The sequence below is a fragment of the Ovis aries genome, chromosome 25 (genome assembly GCF_016772045.2).
Source record: "Ovis aries strain OAR_USU_Benz2616 breed Rambouillet chromosome 25, ARS-UI_Ramb_v3.0, whole genome shotgun sequence".
Classification (NCBI taxonomy): domain Eukaryota; kingdom Metazoa; phylum Chordata; class Mammalia; order Artiodactyla; family Bovidae; genus Ovis; species Ovis aries.
The window spans coordinates 4,134,925-4,149,575 of NC_056078.1; the positions used below are offsets into that span (position 1 = coordinate 4,134,925).

Consider the following 14,651-nt stretch of genomic DNA (forward strand, 5'->3'; position numbering starts at 1 on the left):
CCTGCAGGCATCGTGGAGGGCCTCGGTATTGTTCCAAGGTCAAAGGGAAGCCAGTGCAGGGTGTTAAGCAGTTTTTGTGGGCTCTCTCTCCAACGAGAAGGACCCTGTGAGGAGGGGGAGTCGGGGTCCAGCAAAATGGCCTGGAGGAGGGAGAACTCGTGATCTCCACCTGAGCTCTGCACTCAGCCTTCTCTGCCTCTCAGCTCTGCTGCTGGGAGGAAATGGAAAATGCAGCAGCCACATGTGACAAACCTTGGTTCAGGGCGTCGTGTTGGGGCCACAGAAGCCCAGCCAGGGTGGGCATTCCCAGCCCCCAGCTCTCTGCCCCTGTGCCGAACCCCCAGCACTGCCTTCCTGCGTCCCAGATGCTGCCTCCGGGAAGGTCCCAGCTGGATGTCTCATAACACGTTCTTGCTGGGCTCTGATAGATCAAGGATTATGTTCCCTGTCGGCTGTCTTGATAAGGCTGAAATCCAGCTCTTTCACAATGTCGTGTTCCTAGCTGATAAGGCCTGTCTCTTTCTTCCCCCTTGTCCATTATAGAATTAACTGCAAATGTTGGTGAGAACAGGCTCATCAGTAATACGCACGAGGCTGGGGGCAGAGATACAGCGCACAGACTGTAGATGTGGATATTTAAAGTTGTGAATCAGTCTAGTCAGTGGCTAAATGCAGCTTGTCCTGTTGTCTTAAACTGAGCTTTAAAATGTAGGTTTTGTTATTACTCACGTGTGGTGGGGCCAGTAACTCAGATGACTGCCATTGAAAAGAGAGTTTGTTACTCACGGCTCCCAAGAGGAGGGACAGTCAAGCTATGCAGAGTCCCAGGAGATGCACTGGGGTGGTAGGAGGAGGCAGAGAAAGGGGAAACTTGGGCAAGGGGGCTTTACTGAGGGTTGGGGGGGGAGGAACAGGTGAGGCAGGGTCAGTAGAGCAGGACGGGCCAGTCTGAATTAATTCAAGGCTCTGGAGTGTAGGGGCTGTCCCTTGCTGTCTGGTACCTGGCCCTGGGTGATCAGGGTTGGTGTGGGGTGTGGAGAGCCTACAGAGGAGGTTGTTGGGTGTAGGCTGTGAGGCGGTTGGTTGCTTTGCTGTGAAAGGCCTGCCCTCAGGTAAGGTATTTTCCCTCTCTAGGAACTGGCCAGCCCTGGAAGGGGCAGTTCTTCCAGGACCAGGAAGAACCAGATGTCAAAGCATCCTAAAATAAAGAAAGTAGAAAATGTGATTAATAGACCTGACAAATATAACTCTTTAATGGCTAGGGGACAAGCTAGGAGAGGTGTGGTTTTGATCCCTGGGTTGGAAAGATCCCTGGAAGAAGGAAATGGCAACCTGCTCCAGTATTCTTGCCTGGAAAATTCCATGAACAGAAGAGCCTGGAGGGCTTCAGTCCATGGGCTCGCAAAGAGATGGACATGGCAAGCACACACACGTGCACATGGGAGGGGCAGACCTGCTAGGGTCAGGAAGACCCCAAGGGCAAAGCATCCCCAAGTAAAGAAAATAAAAAACATGGTTGATGCCCTCGACAAATGTAGCTCTTTAACGGGTAGGAGACCAGGGATTTAGAATTCTTGGACCCTGTGGATTCTGTGCTGGAAAGCAGAGGTGAGGGAGAGAGCTGGCCACAGCCCCTGGCCTCCCCATCCTTGCCCGTCTCCATCATCTGTCACCACAAGCACCTCCCATACGGGTGTTGGAGAGCCAGCTTGCATGTCCTAGCTCTGGCCACTCCTCTGCGTGGCCTGAGCCCCCTTCTGGAAGGAGAGGGGGTTTCCTCTGGACTCTGGCCATACTGTGGGCACAGGGCCGTCTTGTACTCGTTGTAATGCAATCTTGGAATCAAGAACTTGGGAGGATGAGTTGCTTCAGGGCAGAAGCAAGGGATTCCATCCAGGCTGGTTTCCTATAAGATTTTATATTACAGGAATATAATATATTATGTCGTTTATTATTATAATTATTATTATAATGCTCGGTCCCTCCACACCTGGCTTGTGTTTGTCCTGATGAAGCAGATATGCAAAGATTCATATTTTTCCTGTTAATTTTGTAAACCTATTTGTTTTATCACCCATGCATCATCTGAGCATTGAAGGAAAGGACAGGCATGTTGGTTTGGCGTTGGGCTTCTGACAAGATTTGGTCCATAAGCAAGAAGTGCCCAGCAGGTGTGGACTGGTCGTGGGGCTGCGTGGTTTTGGTGCACGAACCTGGATGTGGGCACCCTGTGTGTGTGTTCAGGGTGGAACTTAAGAGCCAACTGAAAACCCACTTCTTCTGTAAAAGGCTTAAGAAAATAAGGCAATGAAAACACTGTAATGTTTTTCCAAAGTGCGTGTATTAATAGAAGATGTACCAGGATAATCATTGCATTCCACCATGACTTGGAGTTTCCATCTGGTCTTCTCAGGGGTGTCTTGCTGAGGTGTCTGATCTCGTGAGGAGAGGTGGGGTACTGTGAGCTGGACCCCGGGGCTGAGTAGGCTGTGCTCGTGCCTGGGAGGTGAGTGACATGCTCTGATTGGACAGGCACACTCCTCGCCCAGAACCTCGGGCTTCCCACCTCGTGTAGTGCTGGTCCCTGTCTGGCCTGTAGGAAATAAAAAGCCAGTTCACTTGTGGACTTTGTCACAGCCTGTAAGAGCTTCCCAGGTGGTGCTAGTGGTTAAGAACCCTCCTGCCAATGCAGGAGGCATAAGAGATGTGAGTTAGATCCCTGGGTGGGGAAGATCCCCTGGAAAAGCGCATGGTGACCCACTCCAGTATTCTTGCCTGGAGAATCCCATGGACAGAGGAGCCTGGCAGGCTACAGTTCATAGGGTTGCAAAGAGTCAGACATGACTGACTTAACACACACACACAGCCTGTAAGAGGTTGGGAACATCTGTGTGGCCCACATGAAAGGGTGGGTTTGCACTGTTTGGGTACCTGGCAGGCCAGCACCTGGAGCAGAGATGAGCGGGATGCCAGTGGTCTGTGGTGCGGGTGGCCCTGTGGATGGATTAGTGCCTAAGATGCGGGCTTTGAAATCATCCCTCTTTATTTCACTCTTGTCACAAGCCTGTGTCTTCTTTCATATGTTTTGCTTTGTACGAGAGACTGAAGCGTGCCCTGTGCTCACGGCCTTCTCAGCTCCAGGATTCTGTATTCTGTGTTCAGTAGCCTGCATGGCCCCCTCTCTCCTTCTCAGGCTGGGCTGCATTTGTGTGTCCTCCACCCTCCAGTCAGGCTTCCTAGGTGGCACTGGGAAAGAACCTGCCTGCCAGTGCAGGAGACACAGGAGATGCAGGGTTGATCCCTGGGTCGGGAAGATCCCCTGGAGGAGGGCATGGCAACCCACTCCAATATCCTTGCGGGAGAACCCCACAGACAGAGAAGCTACAGTCCATGGGGTCACAAAGAGTGGGACATGACTGAGCGACTAACACTTTCATTTCTTTTTTAATCTTCTATTAATACATGCACTTTGGAAAACTGTAGGGTTTTTCCACTGCCTTATTTTCTCAAGCCTTTTACAGAAGAAGTGGGCTCTCGGCTGGCTCTGAGATTCCACCCCTAACACACGCACAGGGTGCACACGTCCAGCTCTGTGTCTCCACCCCACGGACGAGCACCCGCATGCACCACCCTCCAGTAATTCCCTGTTCGATGACCTCAGTTGCTCAGCATCCTGAGAATCTGTTCTGACTTCTGTTTTTATCAGGCTGCCTGTTCCTTGAGACTATTCATGTGTCTTCCTCACGGTGGCTTCCCCTGTGACCAGCACAGCATTGCCCCTGGGGGGAGGGGCATGAGGTGCTAGGCACCTTTTCTGAGCCCAGGACTGTACTGGGCTCTAAGGGTTCAAAGGACATAGCATCCATGGCTCTGGCAGAGAGCTGGGAATGCCCAAAGTGACCTCAGTGTCTCTAGGCTGGTTGTAAAGGACTGCAGGACCCCAGAGAGGGAGAGAGCACGTGGGAAGAGGGGCTGCAGGGCAAGAGAGCAGAAACATTTGGGGAGGGTATTCCAGGCCAAGGGAACAGCAGGAGAGTCTATACTGGCCCAGATCGGTCCCCTGGAGGCTGCGGGGCAAGGGGTGGGGCCGCGGGAGCTGTGAGGACTCCCTCCCTCCTCTGCTGACCTCTCTCTGAGTGTTCCCTCCACCTGCCTGCCATGACTAAAGCTGGCCACCATGGCTGCAGCCCTCATTCTTCAGCGTGAGCGGGGGAGGCAAGGGCCTCTTCACTTAACACTGTTTGGAAACACTGGCGTAGGAGCCTGATGGCCCCTCACTGGAGGGCAGACTCTGCTGAGAGAGTGGTGGGGGCTAGGACCTGCTGGCAGGGGGCTAGGCTGATGATGAAGCTGATGAAAGCGTTAGTGATGAAAGTGTTAGTCACTCAGCTGTGTCCAGCTCTTTGAGACTCCATGGACTGTAGCCCACCAGGCTCCTCTGTCCATGGCATTCTCCAGGCAAGACTACTGGAGCGTGTTGCCATTTCCTCCTCCCGGGGGTCTTCCCGATCCAGGGTCTCCTGCATTGCAGGTGGATTCTTTGCCATCTGAGCCACCAGGGAAGCTTGATGATTATTCGAGCTCAAAAAGAAAGGTGTGGTGCAGGGAGACCCTCTCCCGGAGGAGGTGGTCATGGGTGTGATACTCCATGGGGCTGTAAGCACAGGGGTTGATGTTAAAATCTTGCCCTCCCCCTCCCTATCACCACACTGCCAAAATCTGGGTGCAAGTTACTTCCCAAGACGGTGCAGCGGAGTACCTCCAACACAGATATACTGTGTAGCTGGGGATCTTATCAGCTTCACATGGGCCAATCCTTGCCCTGGATTTCCTCGCCATGTTCTGAGTTTTCCAGCCAGCATGCTGGGGTCTCTTTTCCAAGGGCTATAGCTCAGACAGACCCTCAATCCTACAATCCTTCTGTGGTCAAATAGAGAGAGTCCAGTTTCAAACCTTTAATAGATGTTAAGCCTCAGCTCTAGAGGGAAAAGTAAATACTTTCTGTGAAATACAGAAGTCCTTCAGTGAGGTTCATAAGTTATGTTCCATAATAAATGAGCAGTAGTATTGCGTATTTGAAAAAAGTAGACTCTGGAATTAGGTCGAACAAATTATTTTTATTTATGTTTAAATGAATTTTCTTCAGGTCAGGCTCCTTACCCTCATAAGGGATTTAGAGAGTTACTGTGAAAATTAAAGGCAATAACGCACAAAAGGAAAGCCCCACACCAGCATCTAGTGTGAGCTCACTCTCCTTAGCTTAAGAAGATCAAGGTAATAGATTGGGAGTCTGGGATTAACATATACACACACTATTATATATAAAATAGATAACCAGCAAGGACCTACTGTATGACACAGGAAATTTGACTCAATATTCTGTAACCTAAATGGGAAAAGAATCTGAGAAAGAATATATATATAAACTGAATCGGGCTTCCCTGTTGGCTCAGCAGTAAAGAATCTGCCTACAATGCAGGAACCACAGGAGATGTGGGTTTGATCCCTGGGTCAGGAAGATCCCCTGGAGGAGGGCACGGCATCCCACTCCAGTGTTCTTGCCTGGAGAATCCCATGGACAGAGGAGCCTAGCGGGCTACAGTTCATAAACTGAAGTGACTTAGCACGTATAACTGAATCACTTGGCTGCATACCTGAAATGAACACAATGTTTTAAATCAACTATGTTCCAGTATAAAATAAAAAAATAAAATTAAGATCAGGTGTGGATTTGGGCTTAAAGTTTTTTAACACTCATTGTTTAAGAATACAGTGTTGCACTTTAAAAACAAAGTCCCCGATTCTATTCCTTGTCTGCCTTTAGAAAAGAATGAAGAAAACTAAATCCTGTGGGTGTCAGTGGGGTGTGTGCCGTGTTTGAGGGAAGAAAGGAGAAAGAATCAGACTGGAGTGTAAGAGTCTCGAATGGACAGTCCCAGGCAAAACTAGTAAATAGACTTTTTAAGCAACTTACACAATATTGTCAATGGATGTCAGACCACAGCTCTTCCAAGGATATGCACTAGGAAGGACGAAAGCAAACCCAAGCCCTTCTGTCAGCAGGGAGAGCTGGGGAGTCGGTGGGAAGGCTTGATTGTCGGGTATGTGAGTGGGGATGGCTAACGTGGGCAGAACTGACAGCGATCGCATTTTTCTGTCTTGCTTTTCATACCGGGAGTGCTTGGTTTTCTTTTTGTCACTGAGTGGTGCTGATTTATTAGGCCGTGTGCTTCAAGGGCACGGAGAGATTGCATGTAGGAGCAAGTCTGAACAGGGAAAGTGAGAATTACTGTATCAGATGATACCCAATTAACTGGTGACAAGCACAGCAGGTGAAATTGGAACCGGGGCTTTATCTGTTATGTAGAGTGAGTGTTTGCTGTATAGTTAACTGTTTTTAAACCTGGGGGAGCTTCCCTACTCATTCTCTCCCCTTTCCTCCTGCCCAGGCTCTCTTCCCATCTAAGCAGTCACAGTTTCTACTGACATGAGTATCCGGACTAAGTCCCTGAGATGCGCTCTGGGTTCAAGGGTGACAGGGCTTCTCCTGGGGCATCACACCGCGCTGGACTGTGGAGGCGGAAACATACACATCAACACAGCTCAGAATAACTGCTTTTACTTTCTTCACGGACAACTGAATCATATTATGATGCTCCAGTCCTGAAAAGGCTTTCCCACTCTCTGCCTGCCTTTGAAGTTACCATAATAGCTTGACTCATATCGCCCAAAGGAGAAAATCTGGATGAAGCAGCTAATCCTTACATCCACTTCTGGGAGTGGCCAAGACAGGCGATGGAGGCTCAGAGCCTGTGCTTTCGGACCTTCGGACCTGCCTATCTCCTGTCGCCAGCTCGTGCGCTGCACTGCGTGACCTAGCTGTAAGCTCAGGGAAAAGTGATTCAGAAATTATTGGGAAGATAAGGTGATCTGGCATTAAATGCCTGATACTCTAAAACACAAATCTTATTTTATGTGCACCTGATGGTTTGGATTATGCTCGCCTCCTCCGGCTTCAGCCAGTGTGGAAAAGCCTTTAAGATCTCTACTCAGTCGCTTCCACCCGGAGTCATGTTTACCCCTTCCGCCTGGGCTGAATCTCCTTCCACGGTGCTCCCCGAGTGACAGATGCTTTACCTTTCTATCACTGGACCAAATTTGTTGCTTTTATTAGCTATCTGTTTGTCTGTCTTTATCTCCAAACCTGATTTTCTCTAGGCTGAGAGCAGCGCCACATTCAGTTCTGTAGCCGCAGTGGATACAACCTGGCACGCAGTGGGCATTTCAGAAATGTTGGATGGATAGAAGAATGAGAGTCAGATGGAACCCCAAAGAGAGGCCTGCTCTTTGTTAGCATCTGTTAATTTGGTAGGACCCGTATCTGATCACTTTTCTTCTCTCTGGAAATCCGGTATCAACATCAGAGAAAATTAACAGCAGCACACTGAATGATGTCCTGCTGATGAGAAGTGAGCCCATTGCTAAATTAGTGATGGTGTTTCTTTGGTTCCAACCCTAGAGGATGTGCGCATCAGCACAGCTTTTACTCTTCATGGACAGCTGAATCATATTATGATACTCCAGTTCTGAAAACTGATAGACCAGTCTGAAGTCTAGCAAGAATTATATCCTATTTAACTTGGGATCTCTCTCTTGAGAGTTCTGTGTAAATGACCACCACACGCAGTGATGGCAGAAAAATGCAGTAAAAATTATCTATAGAGGCAAATAAAATCTTCTTGTAAAACCGCATGAATATGACATTGTGGGAGGAGTGACTCAAGCTGAATATAAGACTTGGAAAATTAAGTGATCATTCATTAATCATTTTCTCATTGCAAACTACTTTGAGGGCTTCCCTTGTGGCTCAGTTGGTAAAGAATCCATCTGCAATGGAGATCCAGGTTCAGACCCCGGGTTGGGATGATCCCCTGGAGAAGGGAATGGCTACTCACTCCAGTGTTCTTGCCTGAGAAATCCTGTGGACAGAGGAGCCTGGAGGGCTACAGTCCATGGGGTTGCAAAAGTTGGACACCACCAATAACTACTTTGTCTTACTCCTTGGCCTATACTATATAAATATATATATGTATATATAATGTACACACACGCATATATATCATATATACATGTATATATACTAAGTGTATATATGTGATATATATATGTAAAAGACACACAGTGGTAATACAATGGTAATGTATTTTACTCTGATATATTAGTAGTCTTCTTCCCCACAGTTGATGTACAATTAGGTTTCCATCTTTTGATGGCTGTGTTTTGTGATTGCTAGTGCTCTTTGTAACTCTGACTTTTTACAGCAGTCTTTGGCCTCTCCTGAATTTAATATGTTTGAACAAAGCCGTCGCTTTGTTGGCAGCAGAAATTTCACACGCATTTATTCAGTGTGCATTTCCTTACTCCCATTGTGTTGTTTGAAACTGAGCTTGTGATTTGTAACAGTGGGCTCTGGAACTGTCCTTCACTAGCTGTGTGACTTGGGTCCCTTCGTTTCTCTGCGTGCAGAATGAGGATGATAAGGGCTGCTGCTGCTGCTAAGTCGCTTCAGTCCAACTGCACGTCCGTTTCTTCCTGTTGCTCCCTCCCTGGATTTTGGTTGGTGCCACTTCACTATTTCATCTCCGTGTGTGGTTTAATCACCCAAGTAAACGGAAGTGCTTCCATTAACTCATGCGGAAGAATGGCACTTCAGATGGTCAGAAGTTTCTCAGAATTCTAAAATTCCTCCTCTGTCTTTCACATCTTTCTTCTGGAAGATTTCACTAATGAGAGTTCATCTTATCTAAATTTGTCCTTGAATAATGATCTTTGAAATCTGATGATTTATTTTTATAAATTGAGGTCCTATCTCACATGTAACTTATGTTATTTTAGAAAACGTCAATAAAATGGGTAATGTTAGAGAAAATTTGTGATTGACGCTAAACTGATGAGGTCCCTTTGCTTCCACTTTCAACTTTGAGGTCATATGGTACTTATCTCACGACGCTGTCCTTATTAACTGGGGTGCTGGGGCTGAAGCTCTTCGGAACCACTGCTTCCTTCAGTCTCATGGCAGGTGTTACTCATTTCCCATGACCAATCCTCCTGTCCTTCTGCTACACAAAGGATCTAATACAATGAGACTCAGTTAGACCTTTTTCCACTTGACATTCTCCTATCTTATCCTGAAAAGGATATTGCTGGTAGCTTGTTTTTTTGTTTTGTTTTTTTTCCATTAGACTCGTAGGGATATTTTTGGATCATCAGTTATGATGAAGATTTACAGAAAATGTTGCTATGCCCCCCAGGGTGTTGTCAATGTTAGTATCTGACTCCACCTTGCTCTCTGGGCCCCTCGAGGCCATGTCTCTTTTATGCGTAAACAGTGCCTAGGCTAGTGTGTTTGGAGAAAGTAATGGCACCCCACTCCAGTACTCTTGCCTGGAAAATCCCAGGGACAGAGGAGCCTGGTAGGAGGCTGTCTGTGGGGTCGCACAGAGTCAGACACAACTGAAGGGACTTAGCAGCAGCAGCAGCAGCAGCCGCAGCCGCAGCAGGCTAGTGTATTGCATGAAGCAGGACCCAAATTCCATTCCTGTAACATTGCTTTGTGTTTGTGCCATGCGCTCTGATAAATGTTTTTGCAGATGTTCTGTGTTTAATGATCAATTGGTTCTTGTTTAATTGGATTCCTAAAACGATTTCATTCTGATGTTTTGGCCTGATTCTGGATCTCAGATTCCCTTAGCATGTGGGGAGGAGGAAGTATTCCTGTCTCTTCCCCATCAGGATGCCTGGTGACCCCCGGTCTCCTTTTCCCTTTGGTACTCAGCTTCCCTTGGTGCTGAAACCATTTGCCTCAGGTTGGGACTTGAACCCATGTGGCAGGATTCAAACCCAGTCTTAACCCAGGGTCTTCTGAGATCACAGACCCGGTTTCAGGATCTAATGAAGCTCAGATTCTTTATGTCTCATCACAGAAGCATTCAGTGACAGACAACGTGATAGGTGAGAAGTGGATTTATCCAGAGAAAAAACACACTCCAGAGACAGTGCAGGCCCATTTGATTGTAACTGGCTTATGCTGTGTGCTTGGGCTGTATCATTCTTTCAGAAGTGCCCTGCTCCCTTCCTTCCTGTTTCAGCATCGTCTTTGGTTCTTGGGACCTTGCCTCACCACCATTACTGTTCTCTGTGTCCCTGCTCTAAGATGCTAGGGAAAGGAAGGAGGAAGAGGGAGAGAGAAGAGAAAATGAGCTCTGTTCCCAGTCAGTGTGTCTGCAGGCATCTGTTAGGAAGTTAAAAACCTAAACTCCCCATCTGCAATCTGGGCCTCTCTGGAAGGTGGTGAGTCAACCCAGGAATGAGTGAGCAAGGCGGGCCTGGGTGATGAGTCAGGATCCAGCAAAAGCAATCAACACAACATCCTCTGCAGACGGCAGCCTCAGGGCAAGTGGACAAGATGTTCCTGTGGGTCCAGCAGGTCACTAACTAGAGCTTCAAGTGGTGAGATGACTCAAGTATTCACTGTCTGATTTCTTAGCAAAATCATTTATAGGGTGTACCTCTGGATTATTTTGAACTGGAGAATATGGCTTTCTTGTCCTCAAGGGAGGTGCTATGAATTTTTGTCCCTTGGATAAAAGGTGCTATCACAGTATAATCATAGTTATATGGAATCATCAGGGTCTTCTTAAGTTACTCTTAATCCCAGTGTGATGACATCTCTCCTCCTTGCTTCAGTTGCCAGGGTCTTCCAAGTGTCCATCTGTAGTTTAGACCTTCTCCAAGGCTCATAATCCAACTTCATACTTGACAGCCCAGCTGGATATCTAATAAACCTAAATTTATCATATCTAAACTTGAACTCTTTTTTTTTTAAAGTTTTTCAATTGCTTTGATTTTTTCCAGCTTTACTGAGGTATAATTGACAACATGAGATATTTAAAGTGTAGAATGTGGTATGTGATATGCATTGTGCAAGAATTTCCCCTCATCAAGTTAATTAACACATCCATCACCTCACATATTTACCTTTTTTTTTCCTTTGATGAAAACACTTAAGTTCTACTTTCTTAGCAAATTTCAATCCAAACTTAACTCTTGCTTGTCTCTGCAGATTGGTTTCACCTGAGATCTTCCCATCTTGGTTGATGCTAACCTTGTTTTTATTTCAGGAGCTCAGGGCAAAAATCTTGTACTATAGTCATTCTTGACAAGTCGATTTTTCACACATGCAAATCCAGTCCATCAAGAACTCCCATTGTCTCTAAAGTATACCTAAAGTCTGCCCCTTAGCACCATCTCCTGCCGATGCCCTGGTCTCAGTTCCCATCAGCTGACCTCCCTGTGTTGCTCTGATTCTCTCACCTGCTGCCACGATCTGTTCTTGGCACAGCAACCAGGAGCCAATTTATTGCCATTCTTTTGCAGTGCTTTGCCATTTCTCTCAGAAGACCCCAAATCCTGACATGCGCTTTCCAGTTACTAGAGCTGTGGAACAAATTTTGCCCCAATTTACTACCAACTATGTCTTACATGCACAAATTCTGTGAGTGAGGAATTTAGACAGGGAGCAATGGAGATGGTTTGTCTCTGTTCCATGAAGTCTAGGTTGCTTCCCCAGACTGAAAGACCCAAATATCTGGAAGCTCACTCATTCACACATCTGGTGAGTGATGCAGGCTGTAGGCTGAGATCTTTGCCTGGCTTTCAGCCTGAACAATTCTGCATGGCTTTTCTGTGTGGCTTGGTCTTCCTCACAGCATGGTGGTTGGGTTCCTAGGAGGAGGAGAATCTTGGACTGGGCCCCTAATCTCAGAAGCTAAATAGCATCCTTCCTGTCACACTCAACGGTGGGAACAGTCTTAGCCTGTTCGAGTCAAGGGAAAGGAAATAGATTTTCCTGCCTTAGTGGAGAGTGGCCAAGCTCTAGAAGCATGTGGGGGCCAGAAAAATCGCTGTGGCTGTGTTTGGAAGTAGAGTCTGCCGCAGTAGCCTGTGACTGGACTTGGGCTCTTTCTCTGTCTGCATTGCTTCGCCCTGGGAAACCTTCTGCTCAAGCCACGTGTGGCTGGGGCACTCAGGCAGACTCCGCTGGCCCTCTGCGGCTTTTCCCTCCCCACTTTGCCCGCTCATGTACTCCCCCCACCATCTTCATGCTTTTATTCAAATGTCAGCTTCTCAGCAGGGCCTACCCTGACCATCTTGTAGCCGCACTCCGATCTCCTTCTCTTGCTTTGTAATACTGACCACCCCCTAGTCGTCTATGGAATGTTATATACTGATTATTACCCTCTAGAATGAAAGACCCGGGCATCTTTACTGATCCTGTTCAGTGGTTTATACTCAGGGCTTAGAACAGTGTGTGGCACATAAACACATATAGGATGTGAAACAGAGAATTTCTGGTTGGAATATTCTGAATAGGCACTTATTCCCAATGAACCGGTGAGATCTCTGCTCTGAGGAACCGCATCACCACGGCCGAATCCCCAGGTTGGCACACAAGCTGATACGTAGTAGAAACTGAAAACAAATATTTAACTAATTTATTTGGAGAAAAATTTAGCAAAACTTAACTTGTAGGTTTTCTTCTATTTCTTTGAGGAAAGAAATATTCTATTTCTTTCTATGATCATTGAGGAAGGCTTTCTTATCTCTCCTTGCTATTCTTTGGAACTCTGCATTCAAACAGGTGTATCTTTCCTTTTCTCCTTTGCTTTTCTCTTCTCTTCTTTTCACAGCTATTTGTAAGGCCTCCTCAGACAGCCATTTATCAGTGCAAAGAAATAGAGGAAAATAATAGAATGGGATAGACTAAAGATCTCTTCAAGAAAGCTAGAGATACCAAGGGAACATTTCATGCAGAGATGGGCTCAATAAAGGACAGAAATGATGTGGACCTAACAGAAGCAGAAGATATTAAGAAGAGGTGGCAAGAATACACAGAAGAACTGTACAAAAAAGATTTTCATGACCCAGATAATCACGATGGTATGATCACTCACCTAGAGCCAGACATCCTGGAATGTGGAGTCAAGTGGGCCTTAGGAAGCATCACTATGAACAAAGTTAGTGGAGGTGATGGAATTCCAGTTGAGCTATTTCAAATCCTGAAAGATGATGCTGTGAAAGTACTGCACTCAATATGCCAGCAAATTTGGACAACTCAGCAGTGGCCACAGGACTGGAAAAGTCAGTTTTCATTCCAATCCCAAAGAAAGGCAATGCCAAAGAAAGCTCAAACTACCACACAGTTATACTCATCTCACATGCCAGTAAAGTAATTCTCAAAATTCTTTAAGCCAGGCTTCAGCAATATGTGAACCATGAACTTCCAGATGCTCAAGCTGGATTTAGAAAAGGCAGGGGAACCAGAGATCAAATTGCCAACATCCATTGGATTATCAAAAAAGCAAGAGAGTTCCAGAAAAACATCTATTTCTGCTTTATTGACTATGCCAAAGCCTTTGTGTGGATCACCACAAACTGTGGGAAATTCTGAAAGAGATGGGAATACCAGACCACCTGACCTGCCTCTTGAGAAATCTGTATTCAGGTCAGGAAGCAACAGTTAGAACTGGACATGGAACCACAGACTGGTTCCAAATAGGGAAAGGAGTACATCAAGACTGTATATTGTCACCCTGCTTATTTAACTTCTATGCAGAGTACATCATGAGAAATGCTGGGCTGGAAGAAGAACAAGCTGGAATCAAGATTGCCGGGAGAAATATCAATAACCTCAGATATGCGGATGAAACCACCCTTATGGCAGAAAGCAAAGGAGAACTAAAGAGCCTCTTGATGAAAATGAGAGAGGAGAGTGAAAAAGTTGACATAAAGCTCAGCATTCAGAAGACTAAGATCATGGCATCCAGCTCCATCATTTCATGGCAAATAGATGGGGAAACAGTGGAAACAGTATTAGACTTTATTTTGGGGGGCTTCAAAATCACTGCAGATGGTGACTGTAGCCATTAAAATTAAAAGACACTTACTCCTTGGAAGAAAAGTTATGATCAACCTAGATAGCATATTAAAAAGCAGAGACATTACTTTGCCAACAAAGGTCCTTCTAGTCAAGGCTAAAATTTTTCCAGTGGTCATGTATGGATATGAGAGTTGGACTACTAAGAAAGCTGAGCACCGAAGAATTGTGCTTTTGAACTGTGGTGTTGGAGAAGACTCTTGAGAGTCCCTTGGACTGCAAGGAGATCCAACCAGTCCATTCTAAAGGAAATCAGTCCTGAGTATTCATTGGAAGGACTGATGTTGAAGCTGAAACTCCAATGCTTTGGCCACCTGATGGGAAGAACTGACTCACTGGAAAAGACCCTGATGATGGGAAAGATTGAAGGCAGGAGGAGAAGGGGATGACAGAGGATGAGATGGTTGGATGGCAACACGGACTCAATGGACATGAGTTTGATTAAACTCTGGGAGTTGGTGATGGACAGGGAGGCCTGGCATGCTGCAATCCATGGGGTCGCAAAGGGTCAGACATAACTGACTGACTGAACTGAACTGGCTGAACTTGTAGGTTGGGGCAGCACAGGTCAATAAAATAAGAGGCTGACTTAAACAACATATATTTCGCTCTGTGTGTTTCTGTTTTAGCCATTAGCTGTTAGCAACTAATGAAC

General features: G+C 46.4%; 1 protein-coding gene across 3 annotated transcripts in view; it reads left to right on the forward strand.

Annotated features, from left to right (window-relative positions):
- Nucleotides 1–14,651, forward strand: part of DISC1 (DISC1 scaffold protein) — a 434,500-nt gene that overhangs the window by 319,676 nt on the left and 100,173 nt on the right. The window lies entirely within an intron of this gene.